Here is a 16,732-nt window from a genome sequence, read left to right on the forward strand (position 1 = left end):
ATTATATCATGTATGTTCATTTTAACAAAATGATGTGAAGGGGGACCCGAACTCTCACCACTTCCCCGTTGCTACATGCTTGCCTTGGAGTTGACAAATTAAGATTTTTTTCCGCAAATACTATGTCTGTTTGACAAATGAAATATATTCACTTATTTTTTTTTATCTACATTGTACACTAAATGAGTTACATTCATTGTTTTGATTATAATAATTTTTGATAACAATTATTTAAATGTCCTTTGCTATAAAAAGTAAACTATATATTATCGAGATATATTACAACTTATTCCTTATTTAACATGTTCGTGTATTCTATATATTGCAGATTAAAGATGTTCCTAAGTAACCGTCGAGCTACATCTTAAGACGTGTCCTAAGTTGATCTTAGGATGTTCCTAACTTTTTTCTTAAGTCATATCTTAGGACCACACTTAGGTAATAACTTAGGAAAGTTTCGTGAACATGCCTGCTCCCCTGTGAATTTTATAAATGTTTTTGGGAGTATATTTCACCAATATTTTTTGATTTACTTATAAGCGTATATGAAAAAAAAAAAGAGCTCAACGATTAGCACTAATCACAGTTCTATTTAATAGTGGCGACAGAAAAAGTCTAAAAAAAACTATAGACCTTTAAGTTTAATTAATATGATTACAAAATTATAGCATTCATATTTGCTAAACGATTACAAAAGATTATTAATAAATTAATCGGAAACGAGCAATCGGCTTACATTAAGGGTCGTTATATTGGCGTTAATGCGAGATTAATATTGGACATATATGAATATTGTACAGAAAATAATAATGATGGAATTCTATTATTTCTAGACTTTGAAAAAGCTTTCGACTCTGTTGAGTGGAATTTTCTCTTTAATGTCTTAAAAAATATAACTTTGGGGATAATTTTATTAACTGGGTTTAGATTATGTACACAAATCCAGTCTTTAAAGTGAAAAAATAATGGATTGATATCCAAGTCATGTAAAATGTCAAGAGGAATAAGACAGGGATGTCCAATTTCAGCAATGCTTTACATTTTTATAGCAGAAATTTTAGCTTTAAAATTAATACAATGAATGGTTTTCAATTTAAAGATCCACATAAAGAGATTAAATATTTGCAATACGCAGACGATATAACTCTTAAAGCTTATTTTAAAAAAACACCTCATCTCTAAAAAAGGCATTACAGACTGTTGAATTATTTTGCTGCCATGCAGGATCAAAAATTAATTTGAATAAATCCCAATGTATACTCATGGGCAATTCAAAAGATAAACATGAAATTTTAGAAGGAGTAAAAGGAACAAACAGTGCAGTGCGATGCTTAGGAATTCACATCGGTCATGATAAAAATAAATGTAATGAGTTAAATTGGATGTAAACTTACAACGACATGGAAATTTTTTTTTGAGTCATGGAAAAAGAGAAAACTAACTATATTTGGCAAATCGTGTGTAGTTAATAGCTGTGTCAAAATTAATTTACATTGCATCTATTCTCCCACTTCCCGAAAATAATTTTATTAAGAAAGTCAACAGAGCCATTTTGAATTTTATTTGGAACAAACATGACAGAATTAAACGAAATACTTTAATAGGAAAAATAGAAGAAGGCGGGATCGGTGTAATAGACATAGAACTCAAGTTAAAAGCACTTAAAGCATCTTGGGTTAATAGATTATCAGACTCATGCTTGATTAATGGATCATTAATACCTATTTGAAAAGTGTCAACCTTAATTTGAACTACATATTATCAACGACTGAGAGAAATATAGAAAATTTTACAGTTATTAATCATATTCCTAAATTTTATCAAGAAATATTTTGTTGTTTTAATGGTTGTAAAAAAACCAAAATAATATTCTTAACATGTCAAAAGTAACATTTGTACAGCAAACCCTATGGAACAACGAACTGTTTAAGTATAAAGGCAAAACGTTGTGTTTTTATAAGATGGATAAAAAGTGGTATATTATATGTAAAAGATCTTTTTCAAGAAAGATGGCAAAATAGAAACACTAGATTAATTATCTGATATTTTGTTGAAAAAATGTAATTGGCTATGTGAATATAATATTTTACGAAACGTAATAAGACAACAATGTGTGAATTTTGAAATGACATGTAGTCAATACACAAAAAGTAATGTTGAGAAAAGTTATACATTTCATTTAGGATGGCATACAATAACAGACAAAAAATGTAAATTCTTTTATGAAAATTTGCTGACTACTAAGTTCCAAAAACCCATTTATAAATCCTATTATAAGAACATGTTTAACGTTAAAAAAAAATGAAAAAGAATATACATTAACAAAATCAAAAACATTTATGATAAGAACATATGTGAATTTAATTACAAATTATTGAATAATATATTAAGTTGCAATTTTTTTTTTACATCAATGTAAGTTAAACCCCTGTCACACCGGAGCTGCGTCCTCACGGCGATCCCGCTGCGTCCTTAAATAATGTAAAACGCCAAGGTAAACGCAGTAGAGTCTCCTAGAGCGCCGTAAGAACGCAACGGCATCTTCGTCCATCGCGGTGGGATCGCCTTGAACATTGAAGAACGCCATGCGACGGCGCGCACTTTGAACATGCACAAAGTACGCGCCGTGGCTCGGCGTTCTGATTAACACGCCGTAGTGAGGTCGCTGTGACAGCGCCGTAAGATCTCCAACAGCGCCACGAGAGCTCCGTCGGCGCGCTCAAGGAACGCAGCTAATCGCAGTGTAGACGCAGTGATAAGTCAATTGCGCTTGCACGGAGACCCCATTGAGTACTTTGGGATCTCACTGCGTCTCTATCGCGCTCTCACTGCGCATCCACAGCGTTTAAACAAGTTGCTTTCCATTTGGCTGCGTTCACACATCGAACCCAAAGAGCTGTTGCTGCGTTCATCTCGCTCTCGTGACGTTTCTTCTGCGTTTATACCGCGCTCCCACGGCGTTTCTACTGCGTTGTCATCAAGACCACGAAAACTCGAAAAATGGCTGTTGTACAATAGCAAGCGATGTAATATTTATCAAACTGGATGTAGATGACTATGTAAAAAGTAGAATTTGCTAATATTCCAAGACCTATCAATGGACGTCGATGGAAATCATGCCATTTGGTTCTGATGTTTTCACATCTTTTCTATGTTTTCTAACAACTAATAACGGATTTTTTTGTAGACCTGACTACTAAAAGTTTTATCCTAGTCCTTCACAAATTTTTAAGAATTAACTATGTTTCAACATTACAATGTACCTTTTCATAAAATCAAAACAATTTTTTAATCATTTGTTTACTAGTTGTAAATTCTTGTTTGTTTCCCATACAATTGTACAAATTAATATTAGCCTACCAAGAAGTAGAGAACGTCTTGTGCACGCAGTCAGCGCGCAGAGCACGCCGTGGACGCGCGATAAAATCTCCTAGCACGCCATGAGAGCGCGGTTAATCGCCAAGTAGAACTCCGTGGAAACGCAGTTACACGCCGTGGGAGCTCCGTAAGAACGCCTCGGTCGCCGTAAGGACGCCGTGACGACTCCACTTGTAAAATTTTCAAATAAAACGGTACATTTTTCTGAATTTTCCTTGCGATCCTACGGCGATTCCATGAATTTTACAACGCCGTGAACACGCCGTGGGGACGCAGCTTGGTGTGACAGGGCCTTTAAGACCAAGCAAGTGTTGTGATTTTTGTCAAGACGCAACAGAAAACGTTGAACAGCTTATTTTTGAATGTGACAATGTCAAAGAAATATTGTCAAAACTGTTTACGATTTTGCATTTAGATATTATGTGGAAACATGTAATCATAGGCCTCTATTATGAAAATTACCTCAATGTACAATTTTTGATTAATATTATATCTTATGTTGCTTATAGAATTTACAAATTTAAGATGTTATGTAGATTTGAAGAAAAAATGAAAACTCTCAAAGTCTGAACGAATTTGTAAAGAATTAATAAGAGATATGAATTACATAACAATGTACTTAAAATCATCGAAATATTCATCTAAACTTTTAACATTAATAAAAATATAGTTATTACTATTGTATACCCTAGACACTTAGTGTCTGCTTATGTGTATATGTGCTAAACCCGGGGACCATGTGATGGACTGTATGTAGATTTGTTTGTCCTCCGGGTTAGCCAGGGTATTACATGTACATTTACTTAAAATATATTTCTACGTCTTACTAAGATAGCTTACTTTGTACCAGTTGTTTCATATTTTTATACACAATTTTTTGTGTGTGTGCACACATGTATATTAGACGCAAATATTGTAAGTCATAGTTATGCATATCTATAGATTATCGACGTACATGTATCTCTACATATATATTACATAAACAATTATATACCAAAATTAAACACATTATTTCTATGTATAAATATTTATATATATATAAAACATGTATTATTACACATGTTTTAAGACAACCAGTAAGATACTTTTAAATGTCTTCTCAATGAAAACTTGTACATTTATTTATATAGCATTAATATAAAAAATTAAGGAATTATACAAGATGTATGTACGCTAATAATTGAAGTTTTTGTATATTTGTTTACTCTTGTGAATAATAATGATAATAATAAAAAAGAAAAAAAAATATTATACTTCATATGATTATTCCATTATATTTGATTGGTCTAGAAAGTCACGTGACAGGGCGATTTCATAGTTATGAGCACATGATGTATACAAGTATGATTAAATCAAAAATATTTAATCATTATGATTCTCTATAACTATATATCACAAAACCAACTTAACTATCCATGATTTGAAATTATGAAAGAAAGGTGAGAGTAACAGAGGACATCAAACAATCAACCAATTTTTAGAAATCAACGTATTTTGTATAATCATATGTTGTTCGTTTATTGCATTAATGTTCAGGAAATATGAAGATTTATTTCCCAAGAAAAATCATATTTCCCGCGGGCGATGCCCTCTTATGAAATAAATCTTCATATTTCCCTCACCATCATGCAACAAATGTATATTTTTGAATTGTGGTCTAAAACAGAGATGCTAATAAAGGGTATATATAAGTTGCAAAGCATGGCATATTACTGATTAGTCGTGCAACGATAGTAAAATGTTGCATGATAACACGAGACTTCTTGAGCAACATTTACAGTCTCATGGTCGCACAATACACGCATTAAGGTGGCTCTACACACCACTTTTTGATGACGCAGTATGCAAAAAAGTAAATCTGGAAGAATGCAATTCCGGTACTGGCTGATTTAAACTGAGGCGAATTATATGGGGACCGCTCTTTTGAAAATTTGTTAAATGAATAGATTAATTTAATTGGAAAATTCATTACTTAACAAGTAATGTGGTATGTGACACCTTCACGTTGTGTCGTATTATTTATCGAAGTAAACAATAAAATCAAGTATAGTTTTTAAAATAGTAGTTTCTTTCCCATTACCGATGTCTTACAGCATAGAGCAGTGGGGAAGTGGGTTCACTAAAATTCTGGAGGTCATGAGTTCGAATCCCGTTGAGGACAATAAATTTTTTTACTTTCCAAAATTTTATAAAACGTATTTTTTGGTTGAATACTGTGAAGGAAAATTCTAAACCGGTGAAAGTATTTCAATTATGATACACTTTAATCCACATTAATATCGACAGATTTTCCTTACCGCCTCAAGGGGATGCGAGGGTGGCTTTAAATCTCAGGTTGGGATACATAAATCCTATTAGTTGATTTTCCCCTTTATTTTTTTGACTTAGTTTTGCATTAAAGCGAATATATTCACTTATATAGGCCTATAATGAAATAAATAGGTATTTATTATTCCAACATGATATTTAAGAAATTTTCTTCAACTCAGAAATGAAAAGTCCCCAAGGTGTTTGGGCCTTGGGACTTAGGAAGGATAACACTTAACTGAGGAACTTTTACACCAAATAAAATCTAAAATATTTTTTTGTGTTTATTTGCAATTATTTCATTCAATTTTTTATGTCACATTTATTGAAATACATTTTCTTATAATATCAAGCAGCTTTTTCAGATGATTTGTCTACAGAGTAAGAAAATATGAAAAATTATGTTTTGGTGAAATTCTAAAAAAAATGCAATAATAACATTTTTGAATGTTAAGAAGTGTTGTATTTTGTTTAGGTGTCCGAAGGAAATATACATTATCTGACCAAAAAAATTCTCTCAGTTTGTTAATACTATAGTAGTTAAGTTTGTAAAAATTATTTTACAGAAACTAAAAAAAAACATTAAAAGATTCTTTAAAAATACCTATAGTATCCCTATCATCATTTTAATATTTGATAAGTATATGTTTTGTGGTCTTCTATTGAAAATTGAAATAAACTGTGGGTGCATAGAGCCACCTTAACAACTGCGATTCATCTTACGACCTTTAAAAATCGCGCATCACTCTTGCGAGTACACAAATCATTATAAAACGTTCGTACTAATGTTCGTGCGTTGCACTGCGATGATTTGGATCGCATTCGGTCGCGTCTGAATAGTGTGCATGTCCACTATTTTGAGGAGACTTGATGCAAGCACTAAAACGCATGCAATTAATGCGAGAGCTCGCGCAGCGTATGCAAGAGCTCGTGCAACGTATGAGAGAGCTCGTGCGAATCTAAAGAAAATTTGGTCGCAAAGTGTTGTAAATTCCTCGTGCGCCAATTGTGAAAGTGGCTTAAACAAGTTTAAATCAAAACAGGCATATGTATATCTATTGAGCATTCAAATGAACTATCTTGGCTGAACATTTCTTAACGTATAGAGACATTCAGATTTAATTTAGTATTTTTCGTTTGTTTTTGACAAATTGGAGTCAAATTCTAAAAATCATCATTTAAAAAAAATGGTCATACGCACATGTACAAAACTGACAAGTCTTTCTGCAATTTTCTCTCATATACGCAGCGTATGATGAAATTGTACACAGAGAACGATCGAAATTGCTGCAATATGATTATACATCCTCACATGGAGGCAAAAAATTTGAAATTGTTCTCACTTGCAAAATGTTCATGAAAAGTCAATTTGGAAGGATTGCGTTATTTGTAAATCATCATGGTCCAAAAATAATTGTTAAAAAAATATTATTGTTATAAATTAATGAGTAATGTGACACGTTATACCTTGGAAATATCCGCAGCGGTATGGACGACACTCACGGGCCCACGATTCGTAGATGCCAATGCACTGATGGTCTCCATAGTACCAACAGGAAGCGGAAGTAAGGTTGTCGAAACACCAACTGGAAACTTAAAGATAGAAAATGCCGAACTGTTAGTATTGTACGCATGTGGGGTATATGCACAAGATTCTTTAGCACCTTTTATTTGGACATTAACCGCACCCATTTCCAACACGCACTTCCAGGAATAAAGAAAATAACATTGTCCACAAAGATCACCTGCCGTTAAGTAGTTGCCATGTACTCAAGTAAATGTTACCAATGCAATTCCTGCTAAACTGTAGTCAATAAAAAAAAACTTTCAATGTTTACTTATAAATAAGATAATTTCATACGTACGTACTGTTGTTGCAACAGTTTCTGGATATGTTAGATACTCAGTTGGAGCTGCAAGGAAGTTTTTGTAACATGATACCCACCTCCATTAAATTATTGAATAATTATTTTTGGTATTTAGTTTAATTTATTAGGAAATGTCTTTTCAAAAATACTCTTAAACAGGTCGAGACCACTATATTTTGTGACGTCGGCATAAATTTGCATACTAAATTAGCCATCTGTTTACTTTTATAGACAAACCAATCAGGTGAATGAGATGGAAGGCATTGTGGGCTACTACAAGTTTCAGTGTATACAAAGCGTATTGAAAATATATACCATTTTGAATTGTCTTTTCAGAATTTATGAAATTAATATGGACAATTATGTCTAAACTTTAATTTCTATGCTCACATTTAAAAAAAATTGCATATGAGGACTTATATCAACTTATTTAAATACCCCATTGTCAATGTTCAAAAGAGAGGTACGTCCTATAGAATTAGAAGCAGCGAGTACCGTTTTTTCACGTGATATCCCATATTTAAGACAACATTATTAGAATGCGCGTTGATATTTTCTTCAGGGACATTCATCAGAATGCTTAATTAACGGACAAAATACTAAATGCTGCACAGCTTGCGCTTCTGTGTTTGTATATTTGTGCATTTCTACTACCGTGGCTATTCACGTATGTTAAAAATGTACAGTTACCTGTATTTATTTCTAGTGCACAATGATAAAGTCACCAATACACAACTGTGCAGTTTTTTCTTATCAAAACCTGTTTGTACTTGTATGCGTATGTTTGTCAGTCGTTTGATACTGATCATTTTTGAAGCAACAATTGATCAACTAAAACAACAGTATTTTTCAATGTGAGCATGGAACAAAGTTAATGGTACGTAATCTTTCCTTTTTTACCTTCTAAAGTAAAAATCAAGATGTACAAACATTCCGGCAAGCAATTAAACATTGTGAATAAAACAGACAAAAACCACGTGCGTCTGTTGAATCGTTAACACGTTGTAGACCGTCATGCATTGCAACTCATTCACTGGATTGGAGAATCTGTTTGACGAAAATACTGTCACGTGTTAAATAATGCTATCCATATAAGGTAGTGTACCCAACCTGTTAAAAAGATTGCAAGTTCTTCTTTTGAGTTTTCCTTTATGTATTCCACGTATCTTTCTTCGATACAAATCCTCTCATCAAATTCGTGACAATAAATGATTCGATCAACGCAAGGCAACTTCTCTAAAAATAGGAAAATTATTTGAATGTACTAGTGTTCTTTTATTGTAAGAATACGTTTGTAAATTATTGAGCCTAGAGCATGAACCCCTGACCCAGGGGTCATGAATTTCACAACTAAGGTAGAGGGCTTCATGGACATCATAACCATGCATTTAGTTTTTAACAAATATATATGGGAGTAGAGAAGAAGATTTTCTAAGATTTTAATACATTTTTACTATATGGCCATATTGGCCCCACCCTAGAGCCAGAACCCCTGACCCAGGGGTCATGAATTTCACAATTTAGGTAGAGGGCTTCATGGACATCATAATCATGCATTTAGTATTTAACAAATATATATGAGAGTAGAGAAGAAGATTTTCTAAGATTTAATACATTTTTACTATATGGCCATATTGGCCCCACCCTAGAGCATGAACACCTAACAAAGGGGTCATGAATTTCACAATTTAGGTTGAGGGCTTCATGGACATCATAACCATGCATTTAGTTTTTAACAAATATATATGGGAGTAGAGAAGAAGATTTTCTAAGATTTCATACATTTTTACTATTTGGCCATATTGGCCCCACCCTAGAGCATGAACCCCTGACCCAGGGGTCATGAATTTCACAACTAAGGTAGAGGGCTTCATGGACATCATAACCATGCATTTAGTTTTCAACAAATATATATGGGAGTAGAGAAGAAGATTTTCTAAGATTTTAATACATTTTTACTATATGGCCATATTGGCCCCACCCTAGAGCCAGAACCCCTGACCCAGGGGCCATTAATTTCACAATTTTGGTAGAGGGCCTCATGGACATCATAACCATGCATTCAGTTTTTTCCTCACATGTGTGGAAGTAGAGAAGAAGATTTTTGAAAATTTGGCTTTTTTTGCATGTTTGGCCCCGCCCGTGGCACCCCAGGGGTGGTAGAGCCATAAATTTCACAATTTAGATTCTTCTTACCATAGAGATGCTTCACACCAAAAATGGTAACGATTGGCCTGGTAGTTTCCAAGAAGAAGTTAAAAATGTAAAATTGTTAACGCACGACGCACGACGACGGACGAAGACCAATTGCAATAGGTCACCTGAGTGACTCAGGTGACCTAAAAATCAGTATATATAATGTCTCTAAGCTGTGCTATAAGGCTACCAACTATAACAAATTACGTTTTTAATAAAGTCGTATTTCACTGTACAGCAAAACTCGTTTATAAAGAATTTCAAGAGACCCTAGAAAAAACTTCGTTATAGCCGTAATTCGCTATACGTTTATAACGAATTCGTAAAAAAATATTATTGCGAATTCGTTATAAAATGATTAAGGGTTTTCCGGCTAACAGTTTTCTAAACTATCGTAATTTATAAAATTAGTATTACTGTCATTTACAAAAAATGTCAATATAACCATTTCATTTTAATTTTTAAAAAAAATTTCGTATACTTTTTGAATTTGAGTATTCTATATATGTATCTGAAAATTGTATGTTTCTTCAATGAAATTTGAAATGGAAAAAATTCGTTATAAAAATGATAAAATACGTTAAAATTTTGCCAGCGGAGGTCTTAAAATTACTTCGCTATAGCCGTAAATTCGTTATAGCCGTGTTCGTTATATACATCAATTTTCTATAGGTTTATATAAGAAATTTGCCGGGACATGAATAATAATTCGTTATAGCCGTAAATTCGCTATATCCGTGTTCGTTATATTCGAGTTTTGCTGTATTTAGTAGAAAGATGGTTTGAATCTTATAATAAAGTTGAAGATACATTTAGCTCTCATGAGTACTTAACCGTAGGGCACTGCATTTAAAATCCGTGTTTTGTTTTACATAAAATGTACTCATATGTTCTTTTCACATCTAAAAAAAAAACTCTTGTTGCTATAGCAACAAAAAAGTCCTCCGTTCCGCATGTATTAATATGTACAAAAAATCCATTTCTCTTGTAAACAGAAAATGGATATAATATATATTGTAAAGGAATTCCCAAGAAATTAAAAAAAAAAGAAAGACAAAATGTCAATTTTTAAATACTTTCTGTGATAACCGGAAGTTATGCCAGATCATACAGAACATAGTAAACATATCTTTATACATTGTTTTGTCTTTCCTCAAAGTTTGGATGTTCAAGTTTTTGTTAGTAATAATATCCCGTTGAGAAAAGGTTTTTGTCTCGGGCCCAGAAACGAACAAACGGAAGTGCTTAAGAAATTAAAAGTAAATAATTTAATACATTTACCTACGGTACGTTACTGTTCATCAAATTGAGTAAAATGTTTAAAAAAACTTAAGTTTAAAAAAACTTCTATTGCTCGAACGCTTCGAGTGAGAACCGGAAGTGACCTACAACCAAATGAAACCCATTAAACACATGTTCAAACAAGTGCCTATTATCCATATCAGTTTGTGTCTTGATCTCTCACAGTTTTAAAAAAGAAGGCTACCCGAGATATTTGAGATGTCTCACCGGAAGTAGAATGTTTTTTATACTATGTGTATATGACCTTTTGTATTTCTATAGCTAAAATGTTACTTCTATGCTAAAAAACCAAAATATTTTTAAAAAATCACAAATTGGTGTACTTCCTGTGACAACCGAAAGTTATGCCGGATAAAACAAAATAGTGTTAACACATATGCATACATAGATCTATCATGCCACAAAGTTTGGTTGTTCATGTCGTAACCGTTTTTGAGATCTCGTCGAAATAAGGTTTTTTGACTCGGGACAGGAAGAGGACAAACAGAAGTGCTCAATGTAAATTGTATTTAATATTTCGTGTATACTTGCCTTTTGTACATTATTGTTCATCGAGCTAACTACAAATACCAAAAGAAAAAAGTTAAACTAATAAAGAACTCGATTTGTTTGAACTCTTCCTGTGTGGACCGGAAGTGACGTAACACAAATTGAAACCGATTAAACACATCCTCATTTAAATGTCTATCATCCTTGAAAGGTTTGTGCTTTGATCACTTATAGTTTCTGAGATCTCGTGGGTAAAAAATGTTTTAAAAAGAGCTACCTGAGATAATTGAGATATCTCATCGGAAGTAGAATTTTTTGTTGTTGATATAACATTGCATAAATAACTTATGTATAGATTTATACTAATATATTTATTCTATGGAAAAGGAATTTAATGCGTAAAAATAACTATTTTTGAAGTGCTTACGGCGACGACGGGAAGTTACGACGAACAAAACAAAATAGTTTAAACACATTTAAAACTATAGGTCTATCATCCCACAAAGTTTGGATGTTCAAGTGTTTGCCGATTCTGAGATCTCGAGGGTAGAAGATTTTTTTGACGCGGGACGGGAAACGGACTACCGGAAACGAATTTTTAAAAAATAAGAAAAACGCCTCGTGATATTATCATTCTCTATCAGTTCATCAGTCAATCTATTAAGCCATCTCTGAGAAATTCTGCCGACAAAAAAGGGGTAAAATAATAAGAAAGATAGAAACAAAGAAAGAAAACCCAACTACAATCACTATAAGATCTTCTGTCGGAAACGAAAGGCCTTAATTAAGACCTGAATAAAGATTACAAATATCAGTTAATGGGATGTTGTTTGTTATGTCATGTTATTATCATAAGGTACATCCACAGGATGAATCTCTGCCATTCAGTCAACTGAAAGGTATTTGAAAAGTGACTGAATGGCATAGCTGTGCCATTCAGTCACCTTTCCAGACCATTCAGTTATCATTCAGTTGATTGAATGGCAGAGAGCTACATCCTGTGATCTGACCCTTAAACATGGAATATTTTCTCCTTTTCTACATATTTTATCTTAATTAGTGTAATTGAATTTCTAACATTTTCTTGGATGTTTAAAAAAAACATTTTCTATAACATGAATAAAAAATAAAGTTAATCTGCCTCGTAAATATTCACACTTTATAAGTGGACATGCGAAATATTGTCGGGCTGTCAACTTAAATCGTTTACAGACAATTTTAGCTGTATAATATGGAGGGTAATCGTGTTCAAAAATCCAGACATGCAAACTTGTAAATCCGAATATGCAATCGTGTTGATGTGTGAGCCTGAGCATGAATATGTGTAATTCTGATCGTGTAACCTATAAAACTCGGGCGCAAACACGTGTAAGATTTGACTCAGTTCCTTCGCATGATGCACATTTTGCAACTTTATTGTTTACATTAGTTAATTAAACCTTCAACTTTGCACACTTTCAATCCGTAGTTTCTGCATTTGTAACTTCAGGTTCGGCAATAGCACCTCTGACTTGATACAAATTGACAAATGTAAAGTCTACAAGTTTGTCGAATTTTGACATGACCTTATATGGAAACAGTGACGTCACTGATAGAAAAAGGCTAGCTGCAGGTAAAGGCATGCCGTAATCGCCGGAATAGGGACGGAATAAGTAAAAAAAAAATATTTGGTAAGCCTATAATCATATTATCTCTGGATAACAACATTTCATAGAGTATTATTTTTCGGAAAATTAAATTATGAGATTGGTGTACATTTTATCAAGAGAATGTATAAAAGATGCGAGTAAAGAATTCGATCGGCTTCAGATATCCTCTTAGAACTGAAAAAAAATTACATTTAATGACTTTGTTTGAATACACGTGTATAAAGATATATACGCATTTTTATTCATAGGCGTCTGAACCGGGGGGGGGGGGGGGGCTGGGGACGGGGACCCCTCCCCCCCCCACTTTGTTGCCAAGTTAGACCTAAACATTAGTAACATAGCCACAGGGAGGATTCACCCCCCCCCCCCCATACTTTTTCCTCGCAACAAACGAAATTGTTCCTTAAAAGACCTTAAAGAGAATGAAATATTAATAGTGATATTGAAAATTAGAGTCATAGTAGGTATACTAGCACCCCCCCACCACCACCACCACCACCACGGATTAGGAATTTCATGATTTGGGGGGAGGATTGGGCAGGTAAGATTGGAGTTATTGGTATAACCTCCCCCACGGATTAGAATTTTCATGATTATGGGAATTCTTGTCAATATTTTTCATGATTAGTTTGCCCCCCCCTTTCAATTTGCTTCCGACGCCACTGTTATTAGAGTACATGCAATAAATTGTTAAAGTATAGGCATCGGCTGAATTAAGAAAATATCTCCAAATGCATCCTTATCGCTACCACAAAGTTGTGACAAGCCCCCCCCCCCCCCCACGCGTAAAATTACACGGGGTCCGTCAGCTGAGTTGCACAGTTATCGATAAGAAAAACAAACTATTTAAAGACATTGGTTTTGAGATTGTGATTACCCGGTGATATGAGACATAAGCAGCGACACCCTCTTTAAAAATGAATAAAAATTCCAAAGATAAGGTTAACTGTCGTGAAATTAAAATGTGTATAAATTATTTTAAGAAATGTTTCTTTGCATTGTCGGCAATATATAGGGAAAAAAGCCTATCATGCAGGTAAAAATTGACATTTTTTAAAAATTATTTTAAGCAATTATTACGGGATTTAGCATGACGTCCTGAATAACGGTTCAATAAAGACTCACTTTGTGAAGTTGGCTGATAAAAATTTTCTGGAGAGCAAGTATAATACAGCTTTACAGCCACTTGTGAACTAGCTGCAGGTCTGTAGCTCCCTGTCTAAAAATACAGATGGACGATCTTTGAGCTACAGTGCCTCCCATAGTAAAACTTCAATTTACGGCGCACAAAAAATATGCGCTAGTTTTTTTTATTATTATTGAAGATTGTGTTATTATTTATCTTTCACTTACACAACAACAAAAAGGAAAATAGATGTAAAGTAACATAAATTTTTCCGCGAAAAATTACCAAATCCTTGCAGGTCGTTTATTCTAACTAATTCAGAAAAATAACAAGAGTAAAAATGGGGTACTCTATATGCAATGTTTTTGCCCAAAAATGACTCAGTTCAACAGCTGATATTTTTATAAATTATCAGAAATCAAAATCCTAGTAATTTGCATACTTCTGATATATAGGTATAAATGATCTGCAAAAGAACAACTTCCTATCTTGAAAACTGTTCGAGGAGTTATCGGTTCAATAAGGGTACCTTTTTGACAGCCACTCGCCCGTCTGCAATTTTTACTATTTCAATAATCGGAAACCCGGTTAAAAATTCACTCTCAAAATTCTTAGAATTCAGAAGAAATGGAGTTACATGGGACCTCACGGCGGTCTTCGAACCCCATGCCGCTCAAAATATATTTACCCCCTTAGGAAATTTCTTTATCCGTCTCATTTCTAGAAAAGAGTACGCATTTACTTATATTCCAGTTTAAATTACATGTCAAATTGTTTTTAGAGATATAAGATATTAGGCATTTCCTTTTATAATACCATGAGAATTATAATACGGAAATTAGCGCAATCTTCACATCGGCAACGATTTTTTTTCTACATGAACCTCTTCCTGTTTGGTCCAGTTTCAATCATACCTCAATTTTTTTTCTAAAAATAATACCGGTGTTTTCGATAGAAAAGGTGTCGTTCATTAAAAGCTTATTGCAACAGTTTAGCTGAATATTATGTTTATTTTTCGTTCATTCCGGTCCGGCGGTTACGGCATGCCTTTTCCCGCAGCAAGGCAGTTGCCATATAAGGTCATGTCAAAATTCGACAAACTTGTAGACTTTACATTTGTCAATTTGTATCATGTCAGATGTGCTATTGCCGAGCCTGAAGTTACAAACGCTGAAACTACGGATTGAAAGTGTGCAAAGTTGAAGGTTTAATTAACTAATGTAAACAATAAAGTTGCAAAATGTGCATCATGCGAAGGAACTGAGTCAAATCTTACACGTGTTTGCGCCCGAGTTTTATAGGTTACACGATCAGAATTACACATATTCATGCTCAGGCTCACACATCAACACGATTGCATATTTGAATTTACAAGTTTACATGTCTGGATTTTTGAATACGATTACCCTCCATAGTATAAAAGGACATCTGAGGCAGACGATGAACCTTTTAGAGTTTATTTTCAACAGCCTGCGCAGATCCATAACTTTTTCTGGAGGGGGGGGGGGGTCGATGGATAATTATATTTGTCGGGGGGGGGGGGGAGGGATTCCGACTTCCGAGACATATTTTGGAGATTTTTTTATATAAAATAATTAATAAAATTAAATTTTCCGGGGGGTTGGGATCCGGACCCTCTCTCCCCCTTTACTGCATGTGTGAAGTTATTAATATTGAATTTTTCGGGGGGGGGGGGCGGACCCTCTCTCCCCCTCTAGTTCCATACATAAGCAAGGAGAGTCGCATAATGAAATTATAATGTTCCTGTGTTTGATAAACGGTAAGCAGAAAACTGGTAAGTGACAGGAGTCTAGAAGTGCATATTTATACATTATGGTGGACATTACATTTTATATGGAGTATATAATGATTAGGCATAGCAAGCTTTGGTAAAAATATCAATTTTTTTTTAATTACAAAACAAAGTTTAATTAAAAATAAAAAAAAGAAAACTATTAAACAACTTCATTTTTATTAATAAGAAATCTCAAAAACTTCAATCTCAATTTTAGAACCTTTTTTTAATAAGAAATCTTAAAAACGATCCAAAAGACCAAATAAAAAAGAATATTTAACATTACACGATTTTATATTTGGAGGCAAGTGATAATTTTTTTTGTCCTTTTCGAAATTAGCTCCTTTTAAAGTTTAATTATTATATGATATATACTTTTAAAATAAGTTTCCCTGGATTCTATTTAAACTTTATAGAATAATTAATTCCAATTTTCAATTTAATTGTTTAGATTTTTTATCAATCTTATTTGCTTTTAATATCAGTTTTATACGTACAAATTAAAAAGTATGAAATATAGATTCCAAGATCAGAAAACTTCAGAGAAAGAACTACTAATTACACACGATAAGATGAATGTCTCATTTTTCAAAACACCGTTCTAATTAGGTCTGATCATATT

The sequence above is a fragment of the Magallana gigas genome, chromosome 6 (genome assembly GCF_963853765.1).
Source record: "Magallana gigas chromosome 6, xbMagGiga1.1, whole genome shotgun sequence".
In the NCBI taxonomy this organism is placed as follows: domain Eukaryota; kingdom Metazoa; phylum Mollusca; class Bivalvia; order Ostreida; family Ostreidae; genus Magallana; species Magallana gigas.